The sequence below is a fragment of the Cavia porcellus genome, unplaced genomic scaffold (assembly GCF_034190915.1).
Source record: "Cavia porcellus strain 051 isolate PalLab524CR breed Dunkin Hartley unplaced genomic scaffold, mCavPor4.1 scaffold_25, whole genome shotgun sequence".
NCBI classification, from domain to species: Eukaryota; Metazoa; Chordata; class Mammalia; order Rodentia; family Caviidae; genus Cavia; species Cavia porcellus.
Window position 1 is genome coordinate 43,990,399 of NW_026947508.1, and position 22,908 is coordinate 44,013,306.

The 22,908-nt window shown below is 33.9% G+C and overlaps 1 protein-coding gene and 1 pseudogene across 5 annotated transcripts in view; one reads left to right on the plus strand and one right to left on the minus strand.

The window, feature by feature from the left end:
• Agbl4 (AGBL carboxypeptidase 4) overlaps positions 1-22,908 on the minus strand; it is a 1,435,759-nt gene that overhangs the window by 1,066,485 nt on the left and 346,366 nt on the right. The gene's annotated exons all lie outside the window — the stretch shown is intronic.
• LOC106026029 (CTP synthase 1-like) lies at positions 12,352-14,111 on the plus strand (annotated as a pseudogene).

Here is a 22,908-nt window from a genome sequence, read left to right on the forward strand (position 1 = left end):
AGTCATTCAGATGACTGTCACAGGTGGAAAATCATTATGGAACACATTTGTTACATTATTACAGCGTCCTTCCTCCCAGAAACCTAGCTAACATCTTCAACCAGTAGATTCCAGGTTCAAAACTGACTCAAGTCCAGGAATTATGCAAGGAAAAAGTAACATTAGTGGAAAAGTCTTCTACTGAATTAAGTACAATCTTCTGGCACCTGATGGTTAAACATCATCACCTGGCCTGTATTCAAAACTTCTTGAGCTGGGAATATAGCTCAGTGGCACAGCACCAGCTTGGATTAGGTCAGCAAAAGGTTTAGTAGTAGAGATTCCTGTGAAGGACTAAAGCAGAACCTTCCGAAAACAAACCATTACATTTTACCTTTAAAGAATGGGGGTTTGAACAAACAAGTTAAAAAGAGTCTCAAACTACAAAATGGTTCTAAGCGGAGTCAAAAGAGAGTCCTATGTCCAAAGTCAGACAATAGAAAAGTCCTTGAAAGCAGAGTCCTAAGGCTCTTGACATGTCTAATCACTACTGGAAACAGTATAAAGGGTATACAGTAGTATCTCAGGGTGCACTTGGTGATAGATCAAGAGGAGCAGAGTTTCAAATAGCAATCAATTAAGTATCCTCATACCAGAATTTCTAAGACATGTGTTTTCATCATTGCCACATGAATGCAGCACAGACCACTCAAAACTCAGTGGAGTTCTGAGATAATTCAAATAATCATGAAGCTCAAAGTAGGACTGGGAATATAGGCCAGTACTACCATGCCTCTGTGAGGACCTGGGTTCAATCTCCAGCACGATGAAGAAGATGTAGGAAGACAAGATAGAAGAAGACGAGGAGTCACCATCCAAAATATAATGAAAGAAATTAATCTAAATATAAAATAAGGAATCAATTTGAAGTGAGGTTGAGGGAATGAGTTTTATTAAAGTATAATATTAAAATGTAATATATTACAGGAAGCCTGAGAAGATGATGATATAAAAATCTGTAAACTCATATTCTCTTCAATTTCTTTGCTATGTTGGTTCAATTATTATTGATAAGATGGGCTTTCTCATCACCACATTTAAGAAATAGAGAAGGATCTCCCATTCACACCTAAGATTTTGAAATGCTATCTTGTTTTTTACTGGTGAAGAAGGTGGAAAGTAGCCAACCAGCCCAGCATAAATCTGAAGGATGTTTGCATTTACCTACATGGGCGTTCTGGCCCCTACAGGAGGATCTTGTTGAACACTTGTCTGACTTCCTAACTTTTGCCTTTATGCTTGGTCAGCTGGAAAAGAAGAATTTGCTATTCATGGAATTACTTAGGAAATCACTTTTTAGCCATGGAATTACTTAGAAAAATCACTTCTTATTCTGGCCTACCCAAAAGAGGTATTTCTATTCCCTTCACTAGCCAGTAAAACCAAAAACACTCAATCATGCTATATATAAGCAGTCTGTCTTCCGCAACCAGGCCATGTAAATACAGAACTGCCTTTGTGGTCTTGAAAAAAAGTAAGACAACCAAACTAATTAGCCTCTTCAGTATATAAGCAGCAAATAAGCAGCAAATATGCTGTGCTGAGCTGCTCATATTTATACATCTTTAGCCACTCCAAAGCAATCTTAGAAAATTTATTACTCATCAAATTGAAGGCAAAAGCCCAGTAGTGAAATATCTAAAACAAATCTATATAGATCAGAACAAAACACATCAACCAACAGAATTATTAATTTTAACCAGTATTTCTCAAAGTATAGTCCCTGGACTACTGGATTATGTACACTCTGGAATTTATTTTGCATTCATATTTATAATTTTTTATCGATACCTGTATGTTTCACTAAGTTGAAAAAGTCATGAATCAGGAATTATTTAATAATTTAATATTACTAAATGTTATTTAATTCTATTAATTATTTAATATTTAATAATTTAACAAACATATATATAAAGGTTTCAGATTTGCTAGAATATAAACGCTACAATAACAACAGCATTAAAAAATTCCCAAAACAGCCAAATTAGATATATAATAAAGATATAATACTGTAAAGGCATAAAAAGAGATTTATAGGAAATGATAAATCAGTAAATGAAGTAGATAAATGCTTCTTTGTAGAAAGTTATTTCTTTACAATTTTACTGTAAGTTAAATAAAGATTAGTATTTCATTATGTACATATAGACTTCTTTAAATATTTTGTGCTACAAGTAAATTACAAACTACCATTTGGTTTGCTACTTTCCACTTTTTTCACCAAATGACACTAAAGGCAGGGATATATTCTGAGAAATGCACCAGTAGATGATTTCATTACAGTATAAAGATCACAGAACATACTTACAGAAACCTTGACAATATAGCCTATTATATGCACAGGCTGTATGATATTAGACTATAGCTCCTAGGCTACAACCTATACAGTATTTTACTGTGCTGAATCCTGCAGGAATTAATAAGCATATGTGGCTCCAAATACACGTAAACACGAAAAGGTACAGTAAAACACTAGGCATCAGGAATTCTTTAGCTACATTATAAGCTTAAGGAACAACATCATAAACATTGTCCAACACTGATCACAATGACACTGATCACAATTTTCTGCAGCACATGACTGTTGACTGTACATTACATAAATATATACTGCATAATATAGTTCCCTATTGTCATATAACATGATATAAAATACTTGTCATAATATATATTAATAGTACATACAGATGGTATATTATATATATGAAATTTATAAAACTATAAATTTACTTTAAGCTTCTTTTCTCCAAGCAATACAGCAGGTCAAAACAATCCAATGTTTCTAATGAAAAAAGGTATAACTGAATCTCAAAAATATTATTTTGCATAAAATATGTTACATTAGAAGACTACACATACTATCTTATTTCTTTGATATGGAATGATGAAATAGAAAAACATAATAAAAACCTGCACTGTTAGGAATCAGCATAATGGTTACAATGGAGGGCATTTTAAGGACTAAAATAGGTGATACTTAAGGTCTAGCTTCACAGCCAGGATCTGGCATCTAAATTGAGTAAGTTTTAGGACTCTAGTTTAGGGTTATTATCAATACAAAGTATCTTTTTAATTGATGCATAATAGATTCCAACACAAACTTAGTCATGCAAGCTGTATCAGGGAGGTAGGAGCAGGGCTCATATATTCAGAAAAGACTTTTACTCCTGTGAAAAGATAATACCACCTGGAAAGCCATCAGAACAAAAATTAGAAACAGAAATACTCTAGGTAAAAGAAAAAAATTGAGTAATAGAGTAGCATTCAGGCTAATATATTCTGAAAGACATTTGCAGTCAAATGGGAAGGGGAAATGAACACAGAAATGGAAGAGTAATTTAGAAAATAATGATGGTAAACATTTATTATATGTGGTACTATTACACATAATTTACATATATTAAATCATCATAACCTGACAATGGAGGCTGTTATGATGTCCTATTTTATTTCACAAATTTTGTCCTATTCTACAAAAATGAGGAATATAGAATTTGAGATTTGCTCAAAGCCGCACAGCTACCAAATTCTGGACATACAAACATGAAAAAAAGAGCCTCTGCCTTCAGACTGGTAGAATAGTTGGGTAGATATATAAAACAACATAGTACATGTTCAGAGATGTGTACAATTTTTTGGGAGATCAAGAAGTTTTCAACAATAGATTTTGAGTTGAGCTCTGAAAAATAAACAGCATGTAGACAAAATGAAAAGATGTGGAAGAGCATTTCAGGTAGCATTTATCATATGAGCAAAGATATGGAAGTATGTATGTATAAAAAACAACATGAAAAGATGTCAGTTTTATGCAACTGAAGATGGGAACCATGAAGGAGAGATGCAAAACAAGAAGAAAGGTATCCAGTGTTTCCCCTGCAACAAGAACATGGCTATTATCATTTTAAAAACTAAACTGTGGAGTCTAATTCTCCCAAGGTCACAGAATATATATATATATATATATATATATATATATATATATATATATATGGAGATTTGGTTGTTCTTTTAAACCTCCAACAAAATTACATTTTTTAACAAAAGAGCAGCACTGAGAAGTTACTCAGAAACTCACTTTCAGGTAGCTTTTAGTAAGATTCGGGTGTCATTTGTGTAATAGAACAGGGTTGCCAAGGTGATAGGGATGCAAACAATGAAATAAATATAACCACAATTAAACATGTTCTGAGAAGACACCAACTGCAATTTCCCTCTGTTAAAGAAACTCAGGACACTGAAACAGCAGAACAACCTCTTTAAGGTAATCAGGAACTCTCACACCACAGCGTGGAGAGTGAGAGATCTTCAGATCAAGGGGTTGCTTATCTTGAAAGCACTGTTTACAATTACTGTGCAATTCGTTCTGGCCATATTTCCTGCTCTGCTTACTTCAAAAAGAATTTTTTTTTAATGTAGCAGAAACAATTGACATTCTAAAAGCAGAAAAAGCAATCTGCTCCAGCAGAGGATAATACAATATCATGTTCCACCATATGTTCTCCTTCCATGAATTTACTCCAGGGATTTGCCTAGTCCCTAAAGGAAATATCTATAGAAGACTTGGAAAGGATGATATTTTATATTAAGAAAGAAGATGAAAACTTTTACACTCACCTCTCACATGTGATATACTTTTTTCTAGAGAACTTTCTATAATCATTTTCCTTCTTTTGAAAGGAAGATACAAATTCTGGTATTTAATCTTTATGTATAATCTAGTTCATAAAGCAGTACATAACAATAATACTGCTTTCTATTTGTATAGTGCTTTAGACTTTACCAAATTTATACTGCCTCACATAATATTTATAAAAGCCCTGTATTGTTTTGCTATAAATGCTACTTCATAGTTGACATAAATGAGGCACAGAGAAGTTAAGTAATTTGTTCACTCTGATGAACACTGCCACATGCTAGTACCAAGCCTTAAGCCTAATTGGATAAGTGACTTCAAGTCCAATGTACTTTCCCCTAAGCTCAAACCTGTCTTCTATGAAACAATGTTCAGTAAAACCAAATGAGAAAACTTGTATTTTATTTGTGATATTGAATTCTATAACCTAGTCATGTAACTCTGCATTGTTTTTCAGCAGGGAAAGGGGTATAATAATAATTTGTGCTAATAAACTTCAAATTTATTCCCATGTACCCCATTACACATCCATTTAGATGATTTGAAAATCAGACTATTTGGTTTTATACTATACAATAGTATTACTTCAACCTGACATACACAGTATAAAAATGATGACCTGGTTAAAATATAGTATAATATATTGGAAAAATAAAAGCTTTTCAAGCATATGACTCCTGGTTTAGCTCTGATTATAAAGCTTACTTAATAGATAAATTAGGGCAAGTCATTCTGAATTTGTTTCCTTGTTTAACAAATAATATGTATTTACTAACCTATGTGAGAACTAACTTACATGACATGATAATATATAAAGCACTTAAAACAATCTTTAAAGTGTTGCTAAATAAATGACAGACATTTTACTTATCTCATTTTTCTGTTGTTAATATTGAAGTTGTTATTTAAATAATTTCCTTTTTATTGCTAGTACACAAAAATAATTCAGACTGCTGGATAGTAAAGGCAAAGCAGACAAAGACTAAATTCTGGACAAATAAAAGTGAAAACAATTGAATTGAGCTAATGTTTTTGCTTCTTACTCTTCACTGTTACAATGTTATTTTGTGCAGAACACTGTAATAGTCTTGGGTCATTATGAAACCATATTGCAAAATAATTCAGGGATTCATATGGGCATTCTCAAACTTTATCACGAAAATGAGAAGTTTGTGTATATAGATGTGAGAATGCTAAAATTTGAAAGTAAAACCTTAAGAGCTTGAAGTATTTCTATTTCATACAGTATCTAAATGTGATGGAACCTGAATAGCGATCATTACATTAATTTTATTATAGTATAGGCTTACTTTTTCTCCATAAATGAATTTTAAATAATAAACAAAGCACAAAGTATTTTTTCATGTTTATTTTATCTTAGAGGCATTTATTATTCAGCAGTGAGTATGGTCAAATGAGTGATGATTAAATTGCATTTCTGTTTTCCATTTTATGGAAAAAAATCTTTAAAAGATGCCTTTTCCTGTTTTATAACTTATTTTCTCTTATCTTGCCACTGTATATAACATTTAATAATCCAGTGATATTAACTATTGTTGTTGCTAACAATGTTAACATTACCACTGAATATACTGCTTTTCTTTTGTATTATGTGCTATGCATCTGTCTCTTTTTAACCCTTATAATACTCTAATGTATCCTCAACAATTAATATTAGGTTTTTAATTTTGTTTTGTTTTTTACTATTATTAGTACATATTTGCAGTGCACAATGATTACATTCACTGTAGGTAATTGGTATACGTATCTAATGTTAGTCATTGGTTTGCCCTAGATGGTTTTCATCAGATTGAGATAAAGAATTATCCCTATTTTTTCAGTGTTTTTATCATGAGTGGATGTTGGATTCTGTCAAATGCTTTTTCTGTATCTAATGAGATGCTTTGCTTCAGTTTATGTGATATATTGCATCTATTTATTTGCATATGTTGAACCATCCCTGCCTACCTAAAGTGAATCCTACTGGATTTGCTGCATTCTGTTTACCAGTATCTTATTGAGGATTTTTGTGTCTATGTTGATTAGGGAGATCCAACCTTTTTCGGTTGGATTTTCTCTGCTTTTGAAGTCAGCATATTGATTGCTTCCAGGAATGACTTTGGGAGTACTACTTGTCTGTCAATCTTACGGAGTTTGACAGTACTGGCATTAGATCTTCTCTAAAGATCTTGTAGAATTTGGCAGTGACTCCATTAGGATCTGGACTTTGCTTAGTTGGTAGTTTTCATATTACTTCTTCAATTTCACCGACTGATATTGGCTTATTCAGCATTTTTATATCTTTGATCAGATTTGGCAATTCATATGTATCCAGGAATTTACCCATTTTTTTCTGAATTTTCCATTTTATCAGAATACAGATTCTCAAAGAAGTTACCAATAAATTTTAAAGTGTTCAGCAGAATCTGTTGCAATTTCAACATTTTCACTTCTAATTGAATGGATTTTGGTCTTTTCTTATTTTGTAAGAGTGGCTAAGAATTTGTCTATTTTGTTTAATCTTCCAAAGCAACAACTCTTTGATTCCTTGATGCTTTATATATATATATATATATTTTTTTTTTTTTGGTGTCCATTTCATTAACTTCTGCCCTGATATTTGTGTTTTCCTTCCTGCAGGTAGTCTTTGGGTAACAATTGTGCTTGTTTTTCAGGGACCGTAAAGTACATCATTAAGTTATTTAACTTACTCTGATTTTCTGATGTGGAAAATCACTACCATGAATTACCCCCACCCAGAAGTACTTTCATCACATCCTTGAGGTTCTGGTAAGTCAAACTGACATTAGCATTTGATTATATAAGTTAATTTCTTCTTTACTTTCATCTATGGTTCACTGATTATTAGAGAATATTACTTAGTTTCCATGTTTTTGCATACTTTATGTAGTGTTTTTTTGCCAGTGAGTTCTAATTTCAGTACAATATAGCACTATAATAGGAATGTTATAATTTCAATTATTTTATATTTACTTAAGCATACTTTATTGGCTACTTTGTGTTTATTTTGAAAAAAGTCCCTTGTGCTGCTAAAAAATGTATTCTACTATTGTTGAACAAAACATTCTGTAGATTAATTAAGTTCATTTGCTCAATGGTCTGGTTCAATTCTGATATTCCTTTGTTGATTTTTCTGTCCAGTTCATCTGTCCACTCCAGTATTGTGCTCCTTATTACAATTGTATTGGTGCTTATCTGGATTTTATGTCTATTAGAATTTATTTATAAAGTTTTGTGTGCCAGCATTTGTTTAATACATATTTATAATTGTTAATTATTTTTTAAAATTTTTATTTTAAAGAGGGTAAAACTAAACATAACAAAATAGAACAAAGCAGATCAGAAGAAAACAATGGAAGTGACAGATTTCAAAGCAAGATAACAGGAGCTCAGCACTGGCTATCATATTGTCTCTTGTTTTCTTCCAAATAGTTGTCCATATTTTCACACACAATGAATTCATACAAAACTAAATAGTATTAAACTGATCAGAACAGAATGATGAAGGCATTTTAGGCCTTCAAAACCAGTCAATAGAGAAATCAACAATGGCTGCCATAATATGTCATCCTCATCAAAATAGCTGTCTTCATGTATGTTGAAATTAAACAATACAAAACAGACTAAAATCACTTTGAACTAAGAATAATAGTATTGCTGGATTTTACAGCATTACACTATGGAATCAGCACTTGGTAACATAGTGTCTCTTTTTCTTCAAAGTAGCTATTCATTTCATCATGCATTATATAATTGATTCTCATAAACTGTTTAGGAGATGTTCTACGCATGTATGAGTCTCTACATGTATACCTATCCTTTCTATATTCAAGGAAAACACAAAATAAAACAAAATAAATTCCTAGAAAAACATGAAATAAAAATGACAAAAGTAACAACAGAAAAGAGCCTAAAATACTGACAATATTGGCTTTCCAAACAAAGTGGTTGGAGCATTACTAGGGTTGTTATTTTACATACTGATCTTCAAGAGGTCCTCAGATCACCACATAATAATATGCACAATTGTTCCAATCCTATGAATGTTATTTTGTTCCAAGAACTTATAGAATGTGTAGCACAATCATCTTAGCTATCCTATGTGTTTATATAATTTTAGACATTTTTCCTTTTCCCTTCCTTTTTCTTTTTTCTCATTTTCCCTAAAGTATTACTTTTCCCCTTTAAGCAGATTCTTATCCTTTCACTGTATTTATTGAGTTTTTTATATTTTATGTATCCTTACCTTTTCGTACACTAGGAATACTATACAGTGTTTACACATGAGTTTGATTTATTTCACTTATGAGTATGGTCTTGAGTTGCATCCAATTACTTATGAATATCTCAATGTGATCATTCTTTACAGCTGAGTAGTACTCCGTTGTATAAAAATACTACAATTTTTTCTTATCCATTTCTCAGTTGATGGGCATTTAGGTTGTTTCCAAGATCTGGCTATTACAAATTGTGCTGCTATAAACACGGGTGCACATGTATCAATGTGGTATGATGTTTTCAGTTCTTCTGGGAATATGCCCAGAAGTGGAATAGCTGGGTCAAATAGTACTTCCAATCCTAGCTTTTTGAGGAACCTCCAGACTGACCTCCACAGTGGTTGCACCAGTCTGCATTCCTACAAACAGTGCAGAAGAGTTCCTTTTCCCCGCACATAATTGTTAATTCTTTCTGTTCAATTGTTCCCTTAACCAATATGTAGTTACCTTCTTTGTCTCTTCTGACCAGTTTTAACACGACATCCACTTTGTCCTGTCTTCTTTTAGGTTTCTTATGTGCAAAATATTATTTTCCATCCTTTGATTTTTAATCTATCTTCTTTGATTAAATATATTTCTTGTATACTCAGTATTGCTGGGTTTTCTTTGTTGACTCATTATGTTATTGTGTTTTTGATTAAGGAATTGAGACAATTCACATGAAGAGTTACTACCAGGAACTATTCACCTATTTCTGTCATTACATTATTTTTCTATTGCTTAATTCCTCATTCTTTCCCCCTTTTGTTTAGCTATTCATAACTACCAAGTGCATTCATTCTGTTTCACTTACTGGCATTTTTGGTTTTGTTGTTTATTTCTTGGACATTCATGAAAATTCTTTAGAATGCAGGTTTTGTCATGAATTTCTTGAAGTTCAAGTGTTATATAAATATTTTATTTCTCCATCAATTTCAAAGGAAGTTTTTCAGGATTCATAAATTCACTTTGGAAGCTGTTATCTTTGAGGACCTGCAACACTTCCTTCCAAGCTCTCGTGGCCATAATGTAGAGAAATCTTTTGTGATTCTATTGGGTTTGCCTTCATGTGTGATTCATGGTCTTTCTCTAACAGGTTTTAAAGTTTAAAGTAACAGATCTCTGGAACTCTGAGTAGAATGTAGTATGTAGAGGTTCTCTTTTGGTTATAGCTATATGGCTTTTGATATGATTCATTTATCTGTATATTTATTTCTTTTTTATGTTTGTGAAGTCTTTGCCATTATTTCAGTGAACAGGTTTTTTTTTTATCCCATTTGTCTTGTTTTCTGATTTACTTTTTACTTATATCAGTTGTTGTTAGATTAGTCTTCTTTGTGTCATTGGATTCATTTCTCATTTTCATTTGTTTTTGAAACACCTTTCAGTAGTTGGTCTTTGAAGGTATTATTATTTTCTAGCTTGGATATTCTGTCCTCACACTCAATTACCCTGATATGCATTCCTTTAAAAAATTTTTAATCTCATGGATTTCCGATTGAGATCTTTTCATGGACTGTAATTCTTTGGTAGGCATTCATGTTTTGTATCATTTAGTCTAGCTCATCTAGTTTTCTGCTGGTGTCTCATGGGAGCTCCTGCATTATTTTTGTCATTAATTCCATTATTTGTTTAGCAATATCCTGCTGAGTATTTCTCTAAATTGTTTTCTGATCTCCTATGCTATGCTTTTGAATAATTCAGGTGTGTAGATTGTATTATTCTGACCCTTGGTGTTCCCTGGGTTGGCTTCAGAGAAGATGGGCATTTGGGGAAGTATTGTGTTGCCTTTTTCTTTTCTTGTTTCTATTGTTTTGTTTCATGTTGAGGTTTGTGCATGCTTATATTCTAAAGACTTTGATACTGGTATACAGATATCCAATTACTTTACAGGGATGTACTTTGTGTATCACTACTTATAGTCATTTGTGACAATGCCAATATTTGGCTACTTTGGTATTTTCAGAGAGGAAAATGCAGTGTAATTAGCCCACAGTCAAGAACTCTGGGAATATATTCTAGCATTGTTATGTCACAAAGTCAACCTGATTGTTGGTTTACAAAGGAATAGTGACAATTATGTGACCTTGTTAATATCAAGCAAAATTTACAATAGTATCACCAAAGATTGATAAGACCTTATCATACTATAGGAACCAATTACCTATTACTGTTAGTACTAGAGAAGAAATCAGAAATTATGAGGTAAGCATTAAAGCAAACAAGTATTGCAGCATTCAGAAATGACATTTCTAAAAATTTTGTGGTGTGTGAAACTAAAACACTGTATTTCCCATGTCAGCTTTAAAACATCGTGTATTATATCTGTATGCTTACAAATAAAATACCAAGAATTTGTAAAAAAATAGAAAGGATCAATTGGAGAATGACTTATAATATTCTTAGTAATGATATTAACCATATTAGTAGTAACATAAAAATACTACAAAACAAAAATTAACAGTGGGTAATTTTGCCTCAATAAAGAGAGAAAAGCACAATAATAAATACTGCTGGTAACACATGAGTCAAAGTTTATAAGAAATAGCTGTGCAGGTCACATGGTTGTTTAGAAATAAATTAGCTACTTCCCAAAACAAGGCTCATAATATTTATAAATGTAAAAATATTCAGAATTCACCAAGGTGAAATTCAAAATGTGAGGAATATAATAAAACATTGACAAGCATGTAAAGAAGCAGAAAAATGCCATACACAATGAGGAAAAAAATCAATTGGTCAAAACTGAAACTGAAATAATTATAAGATCAAAAATGTACAAAGATACTGTAAAATGGGAAGAAGATATTCAAAAGGAAAAAGAAACTGGGGTGACAGAAAGGAGAAAAGAAGGAAAGCAAATTAATCTCTGTCTGTCTGTCTTTCTCTCTCTCTTCATATATATATATATATATATATATATATATATATATATATGATACTTTGCCTTACTTCATTGAAAAGAACGGTTTGTGCTAATATTGTTTGCACAACTAAATACCTATAACAATTTTTATTTTAAAGAGAAAAGAAAAAAAATACACAGAAGAGAAAAACAAAAAGCAAAAGAGCTGAACAAACAACAACAAAAAGTCCAAAACAGTAACAATACAGGCAAGAAAGTGGGGCAGGAAGTCCAAGGGAGCAGAGTGCCGGCACCTGTGCGCCGGCTGCCGCTTCCGGCATTGCTGGACAAGGTTGCATTCCTCTGGGGGCTGCTGCGGAGTGCTATGGTGTCCAGTGGCAGCGATCAGCTTGGTCTGGCCTGTGGTTTCGAGAGGACTGTGGAGGCGCGAAGTACCCTGCGTTCAGCCATCCCCGGGAACGCAGCTCTGATCCCTATTTTCCGGCCCTGGATCCAGGGCTCGGTCCATTGGGAAGTACACACTGGTCAAAAAGGAAATGAAGTATATTCCTGTTACTGGTGGTGTTATATCAGGAATTGGAAAAGGAATCATTGCCAGTAGTGTGGGCACTATATGAAGACATGTGGCTTGCATGTAACTTCAATTAAAGTTGAACCCTACATTAACACCGATGTAGAAACATTCTCACCTTATAAGCATGACATCATTTTCCTTGACAGACTGGAAGTACGAAATTATCTTTTAGACAGTGGTGACATGTTTGTTCTGGACAGCAGTGGGGAAGTTGACTTGGACTTGGGGAACTAGGAGCGGTTCCTTGACATCCGCCTCTCCAAGGACAACCATCTGACCACTACAAAATCTACCAGCGCGTCATTAACAAGGAATGCAAAGGGGACTACTTGCGGAAGACTGTACAAGTTGTCATACATCACATCAAAGATGCAATCCAAGATTGAATGATGAAACAGGCTTTAGTACATGTAGATGAAGATAGCCTGGAACCTCTAGTGTGTGTCATTGAGCTCGTGGGACAGTGGTAGATATTGAAAGCATGTCCAACATCAAGGCCTTTCGGCAGTTCCAGTCCAAGATTAAAAAGAACTGTTGTAATAACCATGTCAGTCTAGTTCTTCAGCCAAGTTAAACAGGGGAACAGAAGACAAAATCCACCCAGAACAGTGTTTGGGAACTTAAGAGGTCTCGGACTCACCCCAGGCCTGGTTGTGTACAGGTGCTCAAATGCTCTGGACACATCCATGAAAGAAAAAATATCATTGTTCAGCCATGTGGAACCTGAACAAGTGATTCATGATGTCTCCACTATCTACTGAGTTCCCTTGTTGTTAGAATAGCAAAGGGTTGTAGATTATTTTCTTTGAATACTTGAACTTCCTGTTGAGAGGGAGCCAGGAAAAATGCTGATGAAGTGGAAAAAGGTGGCAGACAGACATGATCAATCGCTGGAGATGTGCTCTATTACTGTTGTGGGCAAATACTCCTAATTTTCGGACTCATATGCCTCAGTCATTAAAGCAATAGAGCATTCTGCATTGGCAATCAACCACAAGTTGGAAGTTAAGTACATAGATTCCATGGACCTGGAGCTGAGCATCATGCAGGAAGAGCCCACGTGCTACCATGAGGTGTGGCAGAAGCTCTGTAGTGCCCATGGGGTGCTGGTTCCAGGGGGGTTTAGTGTTTGATGAACTGAAGGAAAAATCCAAGCAATTTTCTAGACTCAAAAACAGAGAAAGCTTTTTATGGATGTGTGCTTATGGATGCATTTGGCAGTGGTTGAATTTTCAAGAAACGTGTTGGAATGGCAAGATGCCAACTCTGCAGAGTGTGATCCTAAGACCAATTACCCCATGCTCATAGAAAAGCCAGAGCAGAACACTGGGCATAAGGGCACAGCCATGAGGCCAGGCAAGCAGAAAACCATGTGCCAGATCAAGAACTCCGTCATGAGGAAACTATGGAGATTTAGACTACTTGGAAAAAAAGGTACCACCATTGGTTTGAGGTGAATCCGATCTTGAAAAATCATGTGAAAGATCAAGGTTTGAAATTTGTTGGCTAAGATGTTGAAGGCACGAGGATGGACATTGTGGAGTTGGAAGATCATCCTACCTTTGTTAGGATTCAATACCACCCCGAGTTCCTGTCCAGGCCTATCAAACCCTTCCCACCCTACCTCTACCTCCTCCTGGCCTCTGTGGGCATCTGCTGCATTATCACCAGAAAGGCTGCAGGCTCTCACCCAGGGACACCTGTAGTGACAGAAGTGGGTAGCTCTTTTGACTCTGTAATCACTAAAGTTTCCATCAATAAATCACAACTGATCTGTGATGATTCAAGAGAATCTTTGATGGGGTTTACAGCTATGATTTTACACTTGGCTTTTGACACTTTTTATTTTATTGGTACATTTTAAATATACATAACGATCACATTCATGTAGGGAATTTGTTCCTATACATGATATATCTTCATTCTTCTTTTTTTTTTCGCAATCCCCTCCCCTTCCTTGATACTTCTTTTAAATTATGTTTTTTAATCAAGATTATTTTATTATGGGGAAAAGGCACTTAGAAAATTGACAACTTGTTTATCTCATCATGTATAATGACAGGACGCACTGCCTCTTGAGTGTACAGCTCATTTCTAGTTCATCAGTTTCTGAGATGAGAAACCAGATATCAGGTCAGGAACTAATGACCAGGTATTGTACCTTGCTTTTCCATCTACCTTGCATGATTATAGATTCAAGTGTATTTTGCCTGTTGCTTTCCTGTGGGTGCCTAGGCCATCACAGTGTGCCACATGGACTCGCCAAAGCCAGCAGGTCCTTGCAGCTCATACCTCTGATGACATTTGGTGCTGGTAACCTGAATGTGTAGCTTGCCTCTAAGAAACATGAAACCAGAGCTTGAAACCTTAGTGCTGCTCCAAGTTGGCAGGGACTCTTGGTGCCAACTGTGACTGTCCTCATCATCCAAGGGAACAGTTTAATTTCATACATAGCCATGAGAAGCCTGTCTCTCTGAAATGAGGCTTTAAACCCCTGTGCTGCTTCCTGTTCCCAGGGCTCGGGGCACTCCTTACACCAAGGGGTCACTTAAAATACCTTTGGGGAATATGTTCCTAAAACCCTCTCGTGTACAGACAGCTTTGACTTGAGTGTACTTTCTTCGACCACAATGGTGTTCCTGTAGGTGAGATGCAATATGAAGAGCTATTTTCATACTGTGATGAAACAAATGGCACAGCCATGTGCTCAATTTATTCTGGTAGAGTTGATGTATACTCTAACTTAAGAAATAAACAATGGAGAATAAGAAAAAAATATAGGCTTTTAAAGAAAGAGAGCAGGAACTTAACAATGGTTGTTATATTGCATATTGTTATCTCCAAAGGCATTGGTTAGATAATCAGACATAGGCACATAAAGTTGATCTAATCATATGAATATTAACTATACTTTTTCAAGAACTAACAATTAGTAGTATAATCATTTTAGTTACCTTATGTATCTTATTCCTTTTCCCTTCCTTTCCTCCATTCCCCATCCCAGTTACTTTTCACCGTTAATAAATTTCTTACCCTTACACAATATTTATTGTAAATTTTGGATTTTTTTTCCTTTTTCAGCTTCTCATTGTAGGGAGACAACATGGTATTTACACATGTGAGTTCAATGTATTTCATTTATGAGTATGGTCTCAAATTGCATCCATTTACCTATAAAAGCATTGATTTGATCCTACTTTATACCTGAGTAATGCTCCATTATATAAAAACATTGTATTTTTTTTATCCATTATTCAGTTGATGGGTAATTGGGGCATTTCCAAGTTTTTGCTATTACAGATTGTGCTACTATAAACATGGGTGCACATATATCACTGCGGTATGATGCTTTCAATCCTTCTAGGAATATGATTAGAAGCCCAATAGCTGGGTCAAATGGGACCTCAATTCCTAGCTCTTTGAGGAAACTCCACACTGATTTCCATAATGGTTGCACCAGTCTACACTCCCACTCACACTGGAGAAGAGTTCCTTTTTCCCACAGTCTCTCTAGCATTTGTTACTGGCTGATTTCTTGATCTTGGCCATTTTTTCTGAATTGAGATAGAATCTCAGTGTGACTTTAATTTGCATTTCTCCAATGACCAACGATGCTAAATATGTTTTCATGTATTTATTTTCCAATAGTATCTCGTCATCTGAGAAATGTGTATTTATCTTAGATGCCCATTTTGGATTGGGTCTTTGAATTTCAGGAGCCTGATTTTTTAAAAATTCTTTATGTATTATAAATAGAAGTCCTTTGTCTGAGGGATGGTTGACTAAGGTTTCTTTCACATTTTGCAGCTTTTCTTTTCACTCTGTTGGAGATTTTTTTTTGACATGCAAAAACTTTTTAATAAGACGAGATCCCAGGTGTTGGTTCTGGGAAGTATTTTCTGAACAGTTTGATTTTTGTTCACAAACTCTCTGCCTATCTCTATGTCATAAAGATTTCTATCTACTTTGTATTCTAGCATTTGATCCATTTTGACTTTAGTTTAGTGCACGGTGATAGACACGGATCTAGTTTTAGTTTTTGGCATGTGGAAAGCCAGCGTTCCCAGGACCACTTCTTAAAGAGGCTATTTTTCTTCCTATGGAAGTTTGGCCCTTTTGTCTAAGATAAGGTGACTGAGTGTGTTTGTAGTTGTAGATGTATCTTCTAATCTATTCCATTAATCTTCAGGTCTTTTTTATACAGTATCATATTGATTTTATCACAAGAGCTTTGTAGTATAATTTCAAGTCAGGGATTGTGATGTCTCCTGCCTTGCCTTTGTTGCAGAGACTTGCCTTTGCTATTCTAGGTCTCTTCTGGTTCCAGATGAATTTTAGGAACAATTTCTATAGATTTGTAAGGAATGCAAATGATATTTTGATTGGAATTCCATTAAGTCAGTATAACAATTTTGGGAGAATGGCAATTTTCACGTTTGTTTTTCCTATGCATGAACATGAACTGTCTTTCTATTTTCTGAAATCTTCAATTTCTTTTTTCGGAGTAATGTAATTTTCAATGTGTAGATCTTTTGCTTCTTTTGTTAGATTGATTCCTAAATATTTAACTTTGGGGGTGCTATTTTGAAGGATGTGGTTTTCCTTCTCTCTCAGTAATTTTGTTGTTTGCCTACAGGAATGTTGTTCAGATTTTTGAGAGTAAACTGTATCCAGCTGTATTACTGAATTTGGTTATTATATCTAGAATTCTTTTAATGAAGTTTTGGGTATTCTATGTAGAGTACCATGTCATCTGAAAATAATGATAATTTAACTTGTTTCCCTCTTCTTATTCCTTTTATTTATCTCTTTTGTCTAGTTACTCTGGCTAATATTTCCAGAAATATATTGAATAGAAGTGGTGATAATGAACATCCTGGTCTCCTCCTGATTTTAGATTGAAAGTTTTTACTTTTTCCCCATTTAGTAAGATGCTGCCTATTGGTTTATCATATATGACTATAATCCAATTGAGATAAAGACTATCTATTCCAATTTTCCACAGGGTTATTTTTATCACAAACAAGAGTTGGATTTTATCAAATCCTTTTTCTGCACCTGGTGAGATGTTTATGGTGCATTACATTTATTGATTTGTGTATGTTGAACCACCCCAGCATTTCTGGGATGAATCTCACTTGATTGTGGTATATAATCTGCTTGATGATTTGCTGCATTCTGCTTTCCAGCATTTTATTGAGGATTTGTGCATTTATGCTCATTAGGGAGATTGGCCTGTACTTTCTTTTTTGGTTGGGCTTTCTCTGGTTTTCATATGAGCGTAATACTTGCTTCCAGGAATGAGTTAGGGAGAATTGCTTTCCTTCCATTTAAATTTCACTGAACAGTTTGTAGAATGTTGGCATTGAGACTTCTGTAAGTTTCATGTAGAATGCAGCAGTTAATCCATCAGGTTCTGGGATTTTATTTGTTGATTAGGTTTTAATTCCATTTTCAATTTCATTAACTAAAATTGGGTTATTCAGTAGTGTTACATCTTATTGATTCAGCTTTGCTAATTCACGTGTTTCTAGAAATGTGTTTACATCTTCTGTGTATGGAACCTATGAGAGTAAAGGTTTTCAAAGTAGGTATTAATGATCTTTCGTATTTCCACAAGGTCTGTAGTGAGTTAATTCCTGTAGAGATCTTCAAATTGCATGAATTTGAGTTTTCCTTTCCTTTTTTTTTTTTTTGATAGGGTTGGGTAGGAGCTTAACAATTTTATTTATTTTTTCAAAGAACCAATTGTTGAATTCCTCAATTCTTTGTAGTGTTTTCTTATTCTCAATTGTGGTAATTTCTGACTAGATCTTTATAATCTCCTTCCTTCTTGGGATTTGGGCTGGATTTGATCTTTTTCTAGATATGTGAGGTGTAGCTTCAGGTTGTTTCTATATGTTCACTTTGTTTTCCTGATATGAGATTTCATCACAATAAATTTCCCTCTGATGACTGCTTTCATTGCATCCCACAGTAAGTTGTATTTGAATATTCACTTACTTGTAGACATGGTTTAATTTCTCCTATGGCCCACTGATTATTAGGGAGTTTATTATTTAATTTTCAGGTGCTTATGGATTTTTTGGTTTTTTTTTTTTTGGTCATTAATTTCCAGTTTGCACTATGATCAGTTAATTTGCATGAGATAATTCTGATTCTTTTGCATTTACTTAAGCATGCATTAGGAGCTAGCATATGGTCTATTTTAGAAAATGTCCCATGTGCAGTTTTGAAAAGATTGTGTATTCTGATGTTGTTGGGTGGAATACTCTTTACACATCCACTAAATCCATGTGTTCACCAATTTGACTCAGCTCTGTTATTTTGTTGCTGATTTTTTGTCTTGTTAATCTGTCTCTTTATGTCAATGGTGTATTAAGGCCTCCCATTATAAGTGTGTTATTGATTAGTTGATTTTTTTATGTCTAATGTTATATGCCTTATATAGTTGGATGCTCCTGCATTTCGTGACTATATACTTAAAATTGTTATCTCTTCCTCTTCAAGTTTTCTCCTAACCAGTAAACAGTGACCTTTTTATCTCTTGATTATTATATGTTTGAAGTTCACATTGTCTACAAACAGAATAGCTAGCCCTGCTTCTTCTTGGCTCTTGTTTCATGAAATAATGTTTTCCATCCTTTGACTCTCAGTATATGAATTTCATTTTAAGTTCAATGTATTTCTTTTTTATTTATTTTTAAGAGATTAAGATTTATTTATTTAAGAGATTAAGATATTTATTTTAAGAGATTAAGAAAAAAAGAGGACAGAACAAAGCAGATCACAACAGAACAATGTAAGCAACATAGCACTTCCAACAAGACAACTGGATATTAACAGTAGCTACCATATCTCTTTCTTTGAAATACTTAAGCATACTTTCACATACAATAGCATCAAACACAACAAAATAGTATAAAACCATTCAAGAGAATGAAAGTATTATAGGGCATACAGAACTAAAAAACAGAAAATGAACAATGGCTACTACATTATCTCATTTTCCACAGAAAATTTGTTTATACTATCACATATATTAAAATTCAATAAGATACAACATGATAGAACCAATGGAAACAGAAGAACAAAAACATGGTAGAACTTCAAAGCAAGATGATATTAAATCAGAAATGCCTATTATAATGCCTTGTTTTTTTTCAACATAGCTGTTCATACCATCACACATAATAAAATCAAACAAACCAGAACAAAACCATTACAAATAATAAATGAAACATTATAAGGCTTCAAAGCAATGTCATGGGGAATCATGATTACCATAAAATCATATGTACTCTTACCCTTTCTTACACTAGGGAAAGTATATGGTATTTATGCATATGAGTTTTATTTATTTTGTTTATGGTCTCAAGTTGCATCCATTTATTTATAAATATCTCAATGTGATCATTCTTTATAGCTGAGTAGTACTCCATTGTATAAAAATACCACAAATTTTTTATCCATTCCTCAGTTGATGAACACTTAGGTTGTTTCCAAGATCTCACTATTACAAATTGTGGTGCTAGAAACATGGGTGCACATATATCACTGTGGTATGATGTTTTCAGTTCTTTTGGGATTATGTCTAGAAGTGGAATAGCTTGGGCAAATGGGACTTCCAATTGCAACTTTTTTAGGAATCTCCAGACTGACCTCTAAAGTGGTTGCACCAGTCTACCAACAGTGCAGGAGAGTTCCTTTTTCCCACAGCCTCTCCAGAATTTGTTGTTTGTAGTTTTCTACCTAGCCATTCTTTCTGGAGATGGAATCTCAGTGTTGTTTTAATTTGCATTTCTCTAATGACTAATGATGATGAATATTTTTTCATGTATTTATTTGCCATTTGTATTTCTTCACCTGAGAACTGTGCATTCACCTTGGATGCTCATTTTTGGATTGGGTCTTTGAATGTCGGGGCTCCGCTTTTTTAAAATTCTCTATATGTTTTAGACAGAAGTCCTTTGTCTGAGGGACAGCTCACTAAATTTTTTCCCCATTTGTGCATTTTCTTTTAATAGGATGGGGATTTCTTTTGACATGCAGAAACTCTTTAATAAGACGTGATCTTAGTTGTTGATTCTGGGAAGTAGTTTCCTTGCAGTTTGATTCCTGTTCATGAATTCTCTACCTACCCCTATGTCTTCAAGATTTTTACCTAATTCGTTTTCTAAAAGATTTAGTGTTTCTGTTTTGATATTTAGATCTTTGACCCATTTGGATTTTAGTTTAGTACATGGTGATAGGCATGGCTCTAGTTTTAATTTTTGGCATATGGAGAGCCAGTTTTTTTTAGCACCATTTATTAAAGCCACTATCATTCTTCTAGTGAATATGTATGGCTCCTTTATCAAAGATAAGGTGGTTGAGTGTGTTTGTAGCTGGGGTTGTATCTTCTAATCTATTCCATTGATCTTCAGATCTGTTTTTATTCTAGCACCATGTTGATTTTATTACAGTAGCTTTCTTGTATAACTTCAAGTCAGGGATTGTCATGCTTCTGCCCTTGCCTTTGCCGCTTAGAAATGCCTTGGCTATTACAGGTCTCTTGTGTTTCCAGATGAATTTTAGGATTGATTTCTCTAGATCTATGATGTATCTTTGTGGTATTTTCCTTGGTTTTCCATTGAATCTGTATAAAAGTTTTGGGAGAATATCCATTTTCACAACATTTGTTCTTCTTATTCATGAACAAAGGATGTCTTTCCATTTTGTGAGATCTTCTTTGATTTCTTTTTCGGGATATTATAATTTTCCCTGTATAGATCTTCTACTTCTTTTGTGAGATTAATTCCTAAATATTTCATTTTTTGGATGCTAGTGGGAAGGATGTGCCTTCTTTTATTTCTTTCTCAGTGATTTTGTTGTTACTGTATAGGTATGCTATGAATTTTTGAGTATTGACTTTCTATCCAGCTAAATTGTTGAATTTATTTATCTAGGAGTCTTTCAATGGAGTTTTGGGGGTCTTCTATGTAGAATATCATGTCATCTGCAAATAATGATAATTTAACACTCTCTTTTCCTATCTTTACTCGTTTTATTTCACTCTCTTGTCTAATATCTCTTGCTAGTATTTTCATTATTATATTGAATAGTAACAGTGATAAGGGACATCCTTGTCTTATTCCTGATTTTAAGGTAAAGGTTTTCAGTTTGGGGCCATTTACTATGATGTGGAATGTTGGTTTGTCATAGATGGCCTAAATTATATTGTAGTAAAGACCATATATTCCAATTTTCTGTAAGTTCTTATCATGAATGCATGTTGGACCATATCAAAAGCTTTTTCTGCATCTATAGAAATGATCATGTGATTCTTACTTTTGGCTCTATTGATATGCTCGATTGCATATATTGATTTATGTATGTTGAACCATCCCTGCATGCCTAGGATGAATCCCACTTGGTCATGGTATATATATTCTTCTTGATGATTTGCTGCATCCTGTGTGCCAATATGTTTTTGAGAATTTTTGCATCTATATTCACTAGGGAGATTGTCCTATAGTTTTTTAGTTGGGCCTTTCTCAGGTTTTAGTACTAGAGTAGTATTTGCTTCCAGGAATGACTTAGGAAGAATTTCTTCCCTTTCAATTTCATTGAAGAGTTTGAGGAGTGTCAGCATTAAGTCTTCTTTGTATTTCTTGTAGAATTCCGCAGTGTATCCATCTGGGCCTGGGCTCTTCTTTGTAGGTAAGGACTTAATTAATTTTCAATTTCATTAATAGAAATTGGGTTATTCATCAGTTTTACATCTTCTTGACCCAGTTTTGATAGTTCATATGTTTCTAGAAATCTGTCCATTTCTTCTGTTTTATCGAACCTATGAGAGTAGAGGTTTTCGAAGTAGATGTTAATGATCTTCTGTATTTTCACAGAGTCTGTAGTGATTTCACCTTTTCAATTCCTTATTGTATGAATTTGAGTTTTTTACTTCCTTTTTTAAATAAGGGTCTATCAATTTTATTTATTGTTTCAAAGAATCAAATCTTTGATTCATTGATTCTTTGGATTGTTTTCTTCGTCTCTATTGCATTAATTTCTGCCTTGCTTTTTAAAATTTCCTCCCTTCTTTGGGCCTGACATTTACTTGCTCTTCTTTTTCTAGATGTTTGAGGTATAGCACCGATTGTTTATTTGCATTTGTCCTGTTTTCCTGATGTAAGAACTCAGTACAATAAATTTTCCTCTGAGGACTGCTTTCATTGCATCCCATGGGTTCTGGTAAGTTTTATTTCTATTTTCATTTGCTTGTAGGTATTGCTTAATTTCTTCTTTAATTTTCTCTGTGACCCACTGATTGTTCAAAAGTCTATTATTCAATTTCCATGTGTTTGTAGGGCTCTTTCAGTTTCTTTTTTCATTAATTTCTAGTTTCATGGTGCTATCATCTGATAACATGCATGAGATAATTTCAATTATTTTGCATTTATTTAAGCATGTTTTGTGGACTAGTATATAGTCTGTTTTAGAGAATGTCCCATGTGCTGCTGAAAAGAATTTATATTCT